The sequence below is a fragment of the Protopterus annectens genome, chromosome 3.part0 (genome assembly GCF_019279795.1).
Source record: "Protopterus annectens isolate FY-2018-M chromosome 3.part0, PAN1.0, whole genome shotgun sequence".
Classification (NCBI taxonomy): Eukaryota; Metazoa; Chordata; order Ceratodontiformes; family Protopteridae; genus Protopterus; species Protopterus annectens.
The window spans coordinates 1,203,339,533-1,203,352,698 of record NC_056731.1 but is presented as its reverse complement, the minus strand read 5'-3'; positions in this window follow the sequence as shown (position 1 = coordinate 1,203,352,698).

Below are 13,166 nucleotides of genomic sequence, written 5' to 3'. Positions count from 1 at the left end.
TACCATATACGTGCTGTGGAACAGCATGACTGTGTTGCAGACATGGCAAAGCAATGCGTCCAGGTTACGCATCGCACAGAAACATACCTGTGTCTTGCTGCCATGCAGTAGCACAGTGCCCGTACTCCCCACTGTACAGCTATGTACACAGTTCACACCAACCACACCTGCACAGACATCCTTGTTACACATGCATTCTATCTGTAGCCTGTACACATAACACTGCACTGTGACATCCGTTTTGATGTGGTGCATGTGGTGGGACACCATTGTCACATGTCCACATGTTACCACACATGTTTGCGGTGTACATGACATAGTGACGCCAGCCATGTGTACTGTTAACCCGCCCGTGGCCACACGGTGTATCACAGTGATGCATGCAAACTACCATGAATGTGTGTACTGCAAGCCTACTAAAAGACACCTGCTTGATGTAGTGTGCACCCCAGGGCAGTATGCATACTACCACTATTAATGTCTGGGCTGCATTCACTGGGCTGTGGTGTGGGAATGCTGCATGCCACCTGCAATATCACATGCATGATGTGTCTGCATGTGTGTGTGTCTGCGTGTGTATGTCAGCGTGTGTGTGTCCGCATGTGTGTGTGTGCGTGTGACTGTGTGTGTGTCTGTGTGTGTGTCTGTGTGTGTGTAATGTAACTTACGGTATGTCTTTGTATTCACAGGTGCTGTAGGTGCGTTCCCCTCCTGCGGTCCATCTGATGCTAGTGTCCCCACAGATACTAGCGGTGATGACCATGTGCAAGAGGCACAGGCAGGGTCATCATGGGCAGAAGCTGTGCTATTGGATAACATCCCACCTATGTCCCCTTCATCTCCGCACACGGTTCAGATGCCGACACATACCACATCACCGTTGCCCATAGAGGAAGGACAGTCAGCGTCTGTTGGCACCGAGCAGGAATGTGTGGTGGCTACAGAAGGTGCGGGTACACACCATGTTGCCAGTGTAATGACTGGTGATGTGCCACACAGGCATGTGGCTGGTGCTGCTCGTAGGAGGAGCACTGGTAGACATGCACCTGCCGTACAGGGTGCAGCAGCTGGTATCACCAGACGCATGTTTCAGACTGTAATGGTGGCACGTGCCGAACGGCAGAACCAAGAAGGGCAGAGGCTGCAGAGGGCCCAACTCCATTCCTTAAATGAGAACATCCAGTCATTGGCGAATGCTCAACAGCAGCTTGCCGATGTTCTGGATAGGAGATTAGGTGAGATGGTTGGAATCCTCGACCGAGGCATGTCAATCCGTGAGCGTGAGCTGTCTGTGCTGGAACACCTGGTAGGGGTGAGGCGTAGGACACGTGGCCGTAGGCCAGCAACACCACCTAGTGCAGGTCGACGTGTGCGTGCCACCTCTCATGCCCACTCACACAGTGCTGGTAGCAGCAGCAGTGCAGCTGGTGCTACAGCAACCACACCAGGACACAGCAGGCCACGTGGACATGGCCCTGGATGGTCCCAGCGTGGACACGGTTCCAGCGGACATGTGTCATCGGAGAGTGGCCACTCCATACCTCCACCCGGTAGTGCCCGTGCGACCCCAGGCAGGCACGGGTCATGTGGCCGCAGGCGGACACAGTGAGCCATACAACCTGCACTGTACAGTCTGGGGCTGCCAAGTATACTCTGTGTAGGCATCACAGATGTCTGAACTGTGTACACACATACCCACACACAGCAGACACAACTGTAGGGCTCCACCACATCCACATGCATTCTGCACAGTCATGCCCAGTAAATGCACAGGCCCTTACACACACACATGATGTCATCCATTGGTACAGCCTATGCCCCTGGCACACATATCACCCTGTGCATATGATGAAGCCTCTGCCGCAGCACCGTGATCCACACCATCGGTGCACGGTTATGCAAACATATTCTGATGCACAGGGTGGACAATATAGTGAGAGGTGCATGTGATACCTGTGTCCGCATAGTACGCGATGTATATGTTGCAGTGGTTGTGTATGACAGGTGACAGGTGCGTATGTGACATGGGTCATGCACTGACATCATGCAGCAGACATACCATGTAGTGCAGGTGCAGCATACATTGATCTGTGTACACGGTATGCATGGCGGTTACATGTGTAGCACCATGTTGGTTCAGTTAACCTGTATGCCAATTATGGTGTACTTGCATGTGCCTACTGGGAGCACTGTTATCAGTCCCCCATGTGTAGCTGTGGGGTACCCACAGGCACATCTGGCAATATCAGCATACCACAGGTACCCGAACCTGCATGGACCCCTACATAGGTACATAGGCGCATAGGTACATACCAAGCTATGTGCCCTACGGCATGTGTAAGCCTAGCCAGAGTGTGTGTGGCTGTCACCACCCCTTAGGATGAGGATACCACATCCATCGGTCCGCTGTCCCTCTGTCCAGCAGTGACACAGAGATGATGCCTGGCGCATACCTACGGTCACACATCCACACGTCAGGATTACTCTTGGACAAAGTCAGTCAGGGGCTCTGCTTCACATGGGCTGGGAATCCTTTCCATGTTGTAGGGTGTCTCTGGGTGTTGACCCTGTTCCCCCAGCACGTCCTATTTATGTCCGTGTTGAGGTTTCTGTCAGTTGCTTCTGTGCCCGTGTTTGCTTGGAGCCTAGGAGGTGGAACATGTCCATGTCACCCAGGTCACACATGGCCGTGTATGTCAGGCACAGATCACCACAGAGCAGATGTGCTGGGAAGGTATACAGCCGGTGTCCCCTTGGTCGGGCAGCGTGTGACACATGTCTCAGCACCTTTATCCCTGTGTTGTGGAATGTTTGTGGTCCTTCCGAGTGCTGCAGGTGTCAGGTTAGGTACATCCCAGATGTGGCATTGTACACAATCATTGGTCTGATGTGTGAAGAGTACAGGGGTACAATGAACTCCCCTGATGTGGATGTGATTCCTTCCTGACCAGGTGGCCACAGTGGAATGTCTTCCCAACCACATTGGCATTGTGAGTGTCGACAGAGGTTACCGACAGGTGTGGTACCCATGTCCCTGAACACGTCCACCATGTTCAATGGATTACCACCTACATGGTACGTCAGGGCGAACATGTCCTTCCCACTGGGTAGGTCTGCACCTTCCCTGGCATGTAGCATCAGGCCATGGCTCTGGCACCAGTTATCCATTTCTATGAGACCCCAGGTGGATGTCCATGTCTGATGGGGTGTTGAGTATGGTGGACGGTGTGCAGTCATCTGCATACCTTGTCTGCCACAATCCCCCTATGTTTGCATGCACATTGGAAGGTTGAATGCCGAACAGGAGGGGGCCCAGGACTGAGCCCTGTGGGCCTCCACTCGAGACCAGCTTGGAGTCTGATATGGCACCAGGAACACAGACCCTGTGTGGTGTGACCTCCATCCAGTTGGCAAACCATCGTGTGACATATGTCTCCACATGTACGCTGGTGAGCCTTTCCATGAGTCCCACGTGGAGTGTTGTTTGAACGCTCCCGCCAGGTCATGGTAGTCTGTGCAAACCGACGTACCCCCATCAATGGCCTTAGTGACCCCTCCAGACAGGTCGAGCAGGTTTGGGAGGCAGGATCTGCCCTTGACTAGGTCGATGTGGGTATGTTCCGGTATTGGCTGTACACCACTGTCTGTACTTATGGGCTCCAGTATGGACCTCCCCACAGCTTTGCAGACAAGGCTTGTCAAGCTGATAGGGCAGGCATGTCTACAGTCCAGAAGAGCACTACCCTGGTGTAGTGGGCCACAGCTGCCGTATGCCATCCAGCGGGGACCTAGCCCGTAGTAAGCCTAAGATGACACAGCAGCCTTATGTGTGGGGCGAGGGCCTCCATGAGGTTGTGTAGCACACAGCCAGGGACACCATCTGGTCCCATTGGTGCTGTGTTCACCGCTTAACAGATATCAGATCTCTCCCGGGCATACGAGATGTTTGGGAGGCTAGACTCTGGTGGGATGGATACATCCCCTCTTGGGGGGGGTAGATGTATGCATGGAACATGTCCGCTGGTTTGTTGACAATGTCTGTGGGTTCAGTGATCATTGTACCATTCTGGTGTAATTCTGGGCATGACTGTGTGCTCCCACCCATGTCCCTACCACAGCTAAGGAAGGCCCTATGGTTGTCTTATGTGTCCTCTGCAGTACCACTCCCACAAGCAGCCTTGGATGATTGTATGTGTGATCGTATGTTAACGCCGGTATTAATCAGTGATGCCTTCCCTGGTACTTATATTGCTCTGTCATGTATTAGCTCCAACTGTCGTTGTACAGTTTGTCAATGGCTGGGGTCCACCAGACCATGTGCCTGCCTTCAGTGGACAAGGTCCTGATGTTATCATGATCGCTTGGTGCAGACATCCCTGGGGCTGCTCAGAGAAGGCATTTGTAAGGGTTTCAGCAGTGTGGCCTGTGTTTACCACTGGCATGGAGGCCTTGTAGGGTACCACACCGGTCGTATGACATGTGTGGTTCGCTGTGGAGAGGTTGTCACTTTGGTCTCCCATGCCGGTGTTGGGTGCAGGATGCGGATTACCAGTGGATTCACTATACGGTCTGACATCACCATTAATGGATGTACATCCTGTGTGGAGCATATCCTCCCCATGTGTGATGATCAGAACTGGTATACATCCCCCCCTTGTGGGTATGGTGCATGGGTGTTCCACAGCAGTCAGGTGTATGAACACCTGGGACCTTTGGCGTAGGGTGTTGTGTCCTGGGTAATGTTCTCGGTCTATGTATGGGTGGTTGATGTCACCCAATATGACGGTGTTGTGAGAGCATTCACACTCACCAGTGTCTTCAGGACGGCTGTGCAGGTATCCTGGGTTTGGGAGAGTGGTCTGTAGCATGCAACAAACTGTAGGGCAGTCCTAACCATGGTTAATTGCACCTGGATATTCCCCGCTGCTACGTGCATCTCTGTCAACATGGAGGTGTGTGTATCCGTCATGGAAATGGGGACTCCCCCTCCTTCTGTGTTATGTCTGGGTTATGGTCCTGAATGCGTGATATGGGGTATGACCCGACAGTGCTGGGGTGCTCTCAGCAGCCCTGACCAATGTTTCAGTCACAGCACTGACATCGATGTCCTCCATACTGAGGAGGGCATTTGAGGGTGTGCAGCTTGGCCGTAGACCACTGGCAGTGAGCTGTATTATCCTGTGTGTTCTCCAGGCTTGTAGTGTAGGGTGGTAGGTTTATCATTCCAGCCGTGCCTGCAGTGAGCACTGTGGGGGTGGCAGGTGCCTTCTCCAAACCCTTGAAGACCGGGGGCGACAGCTGCCAGCCATACCATGCGAAGGGGCGTGGCGTGCCAAGCATGTCATCCCAGGTAAGAGGAACGGATCCTCAGACTGACACCAGTAACCAGGCACATTATCAAGGGTGACCACATTGAGCCAGTATAGTGGCATCATACTTGATGAGGGTGGGATACTGCCCAGGGTCAGGGACATGCCGGCCTGGGCTACACAATCTGAGTGGCCCTCTATGTCTCCTGTAATGTATCCCAGGGTGGTATGCCCCCAGTCGTTGACACCAGCATGGGCAATGACCGCGTCATACCTGTACATGCTGCGGAGTGACCTGAGTGCGTGTGTTATGTGGCGTATTCCAGCACCCGGCAGGCAGCCTACTGTGATCATTCCCTTGTTCAGTATGGTGGGTGGGACGTCGGTGTGTCTGGCAGTGGCGTCACCCATTACAGGTGTGTCTGGCAGTGTGTGTGTCGCCTTTGGGGCTCTGCCAGGTTAGCACACTGACGCTGAGAACTATGTGTTGCATGTCCTATGTCTTGTGGAGGCAGTAGCTTGTGTGTCTGCTTCAGAGGGCTCGTTAGGTTCGTGACATGTCCTACAGTGCCTCCAGTTATGTCTTAGTGTGTTCATGTGTTTGATTAGCATTTGCGATAGTCACATGTGACACTGGGTATGTGGTGTGCATTGTGTCCTTCCCCTCCCGCGTGGTCTTGCCGGTCATGGTTGGAGAGAGCACAGCCCCCTGTCTGGCTATATAGTTGCGTCTGTCACATGTATTATGTTCATTGGGGGAGGTGCGGCTTGTCCGTGTCCATGAGGCACCTGTAACAGTGGCCAGGATGCCCAGATTCACCATCTGAACAAGAGAGGTCGCTAGCAATTGACCCGTCGACATGCCAGAGGATGTGAATGCATTTGCTGTGTAACCGGGTCAGAAGGCACCTATAGGGAAGTGGGCACACAAGGGGATTCTAGGACAGTGTAGTACTCCATTTAGTATACATGTACTTTATCTATGTGGGAATACTATGGGAGCAGGTGCAGAGCTTTTCTGATGTAGAGAACAGACAGTCAGGATTGCAAGAAGAGAGGTCATACACATAAACCTGCGGCGCACGGAGCCGGATACAGTGTAACGTTGCTTACACGGTACATGACGCACATGTCCACACATATACTGCACCTGACGCCTGTGGTCGGTGCCACAGGCTACGGTGGACAGAGACATCACATACATGGCATGACACAGTACAGGTATGGTGACATTCTGCAGGTGTCGTACGCAGTGTGCTGGCTACTGACCACAGGTGTCACCTGTCAGCTGTGGTGCATGGTGTTCGACAGTGGGATGCTGTACCGGTATAGGAATATTCTCGCATTCGCGGGGCGTACACCTCTATGGCACACAAACCATTGTGTGCAGATGGGGACACCTGTCTGTGTGGTCAGCACCCTCACAAGACAATGCACCGATGCGCCATGTCACAGGGGGTGGTCTTGCACAGGTGGCCAGTAAGGCTCACAGGTATGGGAATGACAGGGCTGTACAATGCAGCACCACTACGGGATGGTCACCCTGTGTGGTCAGTGCCCAGTCACAACACGATATCTGCATACACCCTCTCAACAGGCAGCAGACATACACACATGTCGACACACTGACATGGTGGTGGCCACACATGTCTACACGGAGGGATGACGTGTTGCATGTACTACACCATCCACATCGGTGCACCCCACACTGAGGTAGGTACAGAGCTCTACCATGGTGTACAGTGATGTGTGGCATGTGCCACATAGTTCCCCCGATCTGTGGCATACATGGGCACACATTCCTGCACACATGTTGGTGCTAGGAATGCCACACCCGCTACATGGGATTTGTGCAGGCGTGCAGCGGTATGTGGTGCATCCTGCGTACTACCACTGTATCTGGCAGCTGTGCCAATATCTGCACTTGGGTGGTGGTAGGGGTTACAGTGGCAATGTGACATATGGTCGAAACCGCATGCCGATGGGTATGCATCATGGCAGCACTGTCATGTAAAGGCGACATAGCGGACTGTATGCACATGGCAGTGTAGGACAGTGTGTGACACACCTGTGACCAGCACCTGCACACATGCATGTGGACAGGTGTTTAAACAAATGGTGTACACACAGACTGCCATGCGTGCTGTTACTATGCCACCATATGACGGCCGCCATGATGGGTATGCATGTGGAGGGGTTGCAACTGTGTTACGGACACCAGACCGCCTGCACGGCTGAACCGTGCACAGTACACGTGTCACATGTATCCCCTGTTGCCATGTGTGTATGCATTGCTACGTTGTGACATGTGTGTCAACATGCATGGTACATGGACTGTGCTTTGGTATCACAGCTGTCACAGGCAAACTGTACAGGGGTATGTGTCCCTGTGAACACTGCCACACCCTGTAGGGGGTGCATACCACAGACATGTGTCCGCCTTCCCTTCGTGTGTGTATTATCACAGACGCCTGTGCCATGCATGTGGTACATCACAGGCTTCGTATGTGTCCTGCGTGCAGTCCATGCACACAGCCTGGAAACCACATATGTGACATATCCAGACATTGTTTCACTGTGGTACAGCTGCAGTCATGTGTCATACCAGTGTCAGGCCCGTGGCATGTGTGGAGCACGCCTGTCCATGTATACCAGTACGGGTGGACTACATCACACCTGTGGGATCATTGATAGTACATGTGTACTCTGCACGACGGACGTACACTGCCACATAGTCTTCTGGACATATGTCACATGCAGTTTCTGGACCATGAGGCATACTGCTGCACCGATGACATGGTGCTGGCATAGCAGCTACAGTGTTCACTTCGGTGTGTACATGTTTAGCCTGCACCCGTGGCGCCTGTGCTGTCATCTGTGTGTGTGTACGTGTGACTGCATGTGTGTCCACCCTGCACGTGAGTACGGGTTTACCTGGCCGTGACTTGCAGTATGTGCACTCCGCCTGCATGCCGGATGGCACGTAGCACATACTACATGTGTGAGCATGGCCGGGTCGCTGTTGTGTGGCTGGACACACACGACGGTCCACAGTCTGCCTCCCATGCTGTCACCCCATGTGTATGCATGTCTGCACTGTGCCGATTCTAAGTGTCTGAGCATGCCCAGTACGCAGCTGTGTAGATGGACACACAGTACAGTGCACACCGTGCCTGACTGCATTGATACCCCGGGTGCATGCCTGTTTCCCCTTCGCAACTGCCACGTCTGTGGCATGGCCAGGTTGCTGTTGTGTGGCTGGACACACACGACGGTCCACAGTCTGCCTCCCATGCCGTCGCCCCATGTGTATGCATGTCTGCACTGTGCCGATTCTAAGTGTCTGAGCATGCCCAGTACGCAGCTGTGTAGATGGACACACAGTACAGTGCACACCGCTGACTGCATTGATACCCGGTGCATGCCTGTTTCCCCTCGAACTGTCACGTCTGTGGCATGGCCGGGTTGCTGTTGTGTGGCTGGACACACACGATGGTCCACAGTCTGCCTCCCATGCTGTCGCCCCATGTGTAGGCATGTCTGCACTGTGCCGATTCTAAGTGTCTGAGCATGCCCAGTGAGCAGCTATGTAGATGGGCACACAGTACAGTGCACACCGCGGCCGACTGCGTTGATACCCCGTGAGCATGTCTGTCTCCCCTTTGCAACCGCTAGGTGTGAGAGGCATGGCCAGTACACCTGTCGGGGGTACACACGACAGTCGGCACCGATGTCTGCTACTAGGCGTGTAGCCATGACCAATGACATCCTGCATAGCCATGGTGACCATCCAGGTGACTCATATGTGGCTGTCATGCCACATTGGCTGCCTACATCCTGCATGCCGGATGCCCTCTCATAGGGTATACTGTCATGTGGTGCATCCCGTATTCATGTCGTGATGTACTGCTCCGTAGTTATTTGGTATTCACGACTGCAGCACTACCGTGTTACTGTACGGCCACCTTGGGATGGTAACAGGCTGTGTGACTGCGCACTCTGTCTTCATTCCGTATCGGCCGCATTGCCTCTGCAGATGATACCACCCACCTAGGGGTATGTCTCCTGACAGTGCTGTGCTCAGTAGTCCTGGTAGCGCGTTCTGTAAATGCTGCATGCTGTAGTGAGTTCATGTAGGTAGGCGTAGGTTCGACTCTCGACCCTTCCCTGTGTGTGTGTGTTTCCAGCTGCCTCTGCAGATGAACATGCTTTTAGACGCTTCGCAAAACATACCTTGGCTATTGCCAGCTATTCTCTTACGGGTGATGTCACCCGCCTAGAAGTATGCCTCTGACAGCGCTGTGCTCAGTAATCTCGGGAGCACGTTCTTTAAATGCTTCATGCTGTAGTGAGTTAGTGTAGGTAGGCGTAGGTTTGACTCCCGGCCCTTCTCTGTGTGTGTGTGTGTGTGTGTGTGTGTTTCCAGCTGCCTCTGCAAATGAACATGCTTTTAGACGCTTCGCAACACATACCTTGGCTATTGCCAGCTATTCTCTTACGGGTGATGTCACCCGCCTAGAAGTATGCCTCTGACAGCGCTGTGCTCAGTAATCTCGGTAGCGCGTTCTGTAAATGCTTCATGCTGTAGTGAGTTCATGTAGGTAGGTGTAGGTTCGACTCCCAGCCCGTGTGTGTGTGTTTCCAGCTGCCTCTGCAGATGAACATGCTTTTAGACGCTTTGCAACACATACCTTGCCTATTGCCAGCTATTCTCTTACAGGTGATGTCACCCGCCTAGAAGTATGCCTCTGACAGCGCTGTGCTCAGTAATCTCGGTAGCGCATTCTGTAAATGTTTTATGCTGTAGTGAGTTCATGTAGGGCGAGGTCCCACTCGGCCCTTCCCTGTGTGTGTGTGTGTGTGTGTGTGTGTGTGTGTGTGTTTCCTGCTGCCTCTGCAGATGAACATGCTTTTAGATGCTTCGCAACACATACCTTGGCTATCAGCGGCCATTCCTTTACGGATGTTGTCACCCACCTGTACATGTGCCTCTGACGGTGGTGTGTTCGGTGGTCCACGTAGCACATTCCATACCTGTGTCATACTTTTGTGCGGTTGGGTATGTGGGGGTGTGGTCAATCACCATGCCTGCCACATGTGTGTGTGTGTGTCCATGCTCCCAGCTGCATGGGTTCATAGGGTATGGCTTTAAGGTTTCCGCAGAACACTCATATCCTGCCACCATCCCTGTGTTTGTGGATGGTGAGACGCAGCTCGTGTACTGCTTGTGTGCCTGCTGTGGTTGGCGACCTCTGTAGCGTGTTCTCCACGTGCACCCTGCTATGGTGTGGTGGGGTGGTGCTGTGTACATTACATTCACAGGCTTGCCACATGTGTCCGTCTGTATCTCTGACATTGTATATCTACGTACCTATGTTGTGCCCGTAGTGCTGCTCTTGCATGGACAGCTGTCTTTCCCATGTATCACATATTTGCACGGCTGACACATAGAACTGTGGCATGTTGCATATCCACTCATTGTCCATGCACCGTCCGTATTCCAGAACACCCTAAAGACATCTGCTGGATATCGTGGCAGACAGCTATCCTTGCTGTACTGACACTGTACCCGTACACGCCATACACCTTGTGTGTAATTGCCTATTTATGGTGTGTGTATGTCTACCTGTGCTATATGCATGGCCGTGTGTGTGTCCCGCTATAGCCATCTGTGCAGGTGTCGCCACTATGGGTAATCCTTGTGGACCGCTGTTTCATGTGCACGTCTGCACATACCTGCACACCGTACTACCCCTCCTATGGCAGTGGCCTTAGATCGACTGCTGCCCTAGGCTGTAGGGCTCCATGGCGCCCACCACCACAACACATGGTGCCCCCATCTTGGTATACCTACATGACACACCTACTAGACAGGTGGCCCTACTAGTGTGGTGCCCTGGGCAGCCGCAGGATTGGCGTATGCCTACGGCCGGCTATGAGCACATCACAAGGCATATGAATACATTCGGTGTTTTACGATGTCTAGGTTATAATACCAGAGGGGGGACCTCATCAGGTATGCTATAGAATGCGGATTTAGATGGATTATTACGTGGAGGGTTGGCCACACACCAGGGCTGACCGATGGAACACTGATGAGGCCTCTTTTGAGAAGCAGGTGGATTAAACCCCGTGAACAGGAATGTAGTTTAGGTACAGATGTAGAGTTAACACACATTTGTCCACTCTTTCAGTTCTGTACCACTGTATTACAGTGATATGATATGCATATCTTCTATATATATTGTTAGATCTTTGATTGATGAGTATTCGGCATAGTACAATATCATGTAATACATGTGTTAATAGGATGCTTTCTGAGATGTTAATATATGTGTGTGTAGTTAACATTGCATCTGTGCTTTCTATGCTGTGGTTACATGTTCATTGTTTGCTGAGAAAGTAACAAATGGAAGTGTAAGGGGGGATATTTAAAGCCTGGATGCTTCTATGTTATGTGTAAGTCTCACGGAGCCTACGGGTGAAAGCGCTTACATGTGTATGACGTAACCTTTGTATACCATATGTGACCTGTCGTGGACAATGTCTACGTTGACTGTTTCATCTACCTACGTGTGACTTGGTTTGTGTGCCATAAGGTGCCAGCGGTCTTTGATGTTGATTAGGTGTATTCCATGGTCAGTTGACATTAATCCTATTAATTAATTGAAGGATGTTCTTTATATGTGGGAATGCCATAGCTTAACCATCCTATAACCTTCCCAGCTGACGTTGTTGGTGTGCCATTAGTATGGTTCCACAGGTCACCCATTTGTTCCGCGGTATGGAAGCGAGTGATCCCCATTCTCTTGCTGGCAGATTGAGTGTTGTGTATGCGGTATTTGCACAGTGGTCTGACTTTGTATGTGGAGTCTCTACTGTAGTCCCTATCTGTATTCCCTGTGTTATGCCTTACTACAGCTGTGTGATTCCACCAGGTTTGCAGTTATGGGTGCCATCTTGGTCGTACGTTTGTCCATCCATGGGAACTGCCTAATGGACACTGGTATAGGGCTGTACACATTTCACAGCTGCATTTAGCATTCTCCGGTGGATGATATGCATTATTAGTGTGGAGTAATGCATATGCTATACCCACATCCCTCACACGGGGCGGGACAATGGATCATCTGCCAATCAACACCGAGACCCATTTCTGCATACCCACGATCCCATGGCTGCAACCCTCGACGGTACCCATTGCACATCCTCCATGTGTGCGGGAATGGGATGTGGACGCATGTCTATGGACTCGACAATCTGGGGATTTCTGTTCATATGTCCTGCATTTCATGGACAGTTGTCATCAACCTTGGACACGCTGGTGGTGCATATATGTAGCTGTGCCGTAGTCACGGCTGTCACTTCATCTGGGTCTCTCGATCGCAGCAGGTTGACATTGCGTACGGATAAATTTTTGGGTCCTACAATGGACACCAATGTGCATATGTAAAGTGTAGAACTTGTTGGACTGTGTCCATCTGGCCAGTGGGTTTGACTGCTGCTGTATGTTCAGCAATCACGGATGTCTGTTTGAGTACCCATATTATGTAGTGCTACGTAAACCAGGTTTTCTACACTGAACCCAAATGGTGTAATTCCAATGATGCAGGCTAACAATTGCTTTAACTAATCCTTAGATATCCCATTAGGACATTCCCGCCTCTGTATTGTCAAATTAACACGACCAAAACATGTAGATCCTATTAATTCATTGAAGGATGTTCTTTATATGTGGGTACGCCATAGCTTAACCATCCTATAACCTTCCTAGTTGACGTTGTTGGTGTGCCATTAGTATGTGTTCCGCAGGTCGCCCATTTGTTCCGCGGTATGGAAGCGAGTGATCCCCATTCT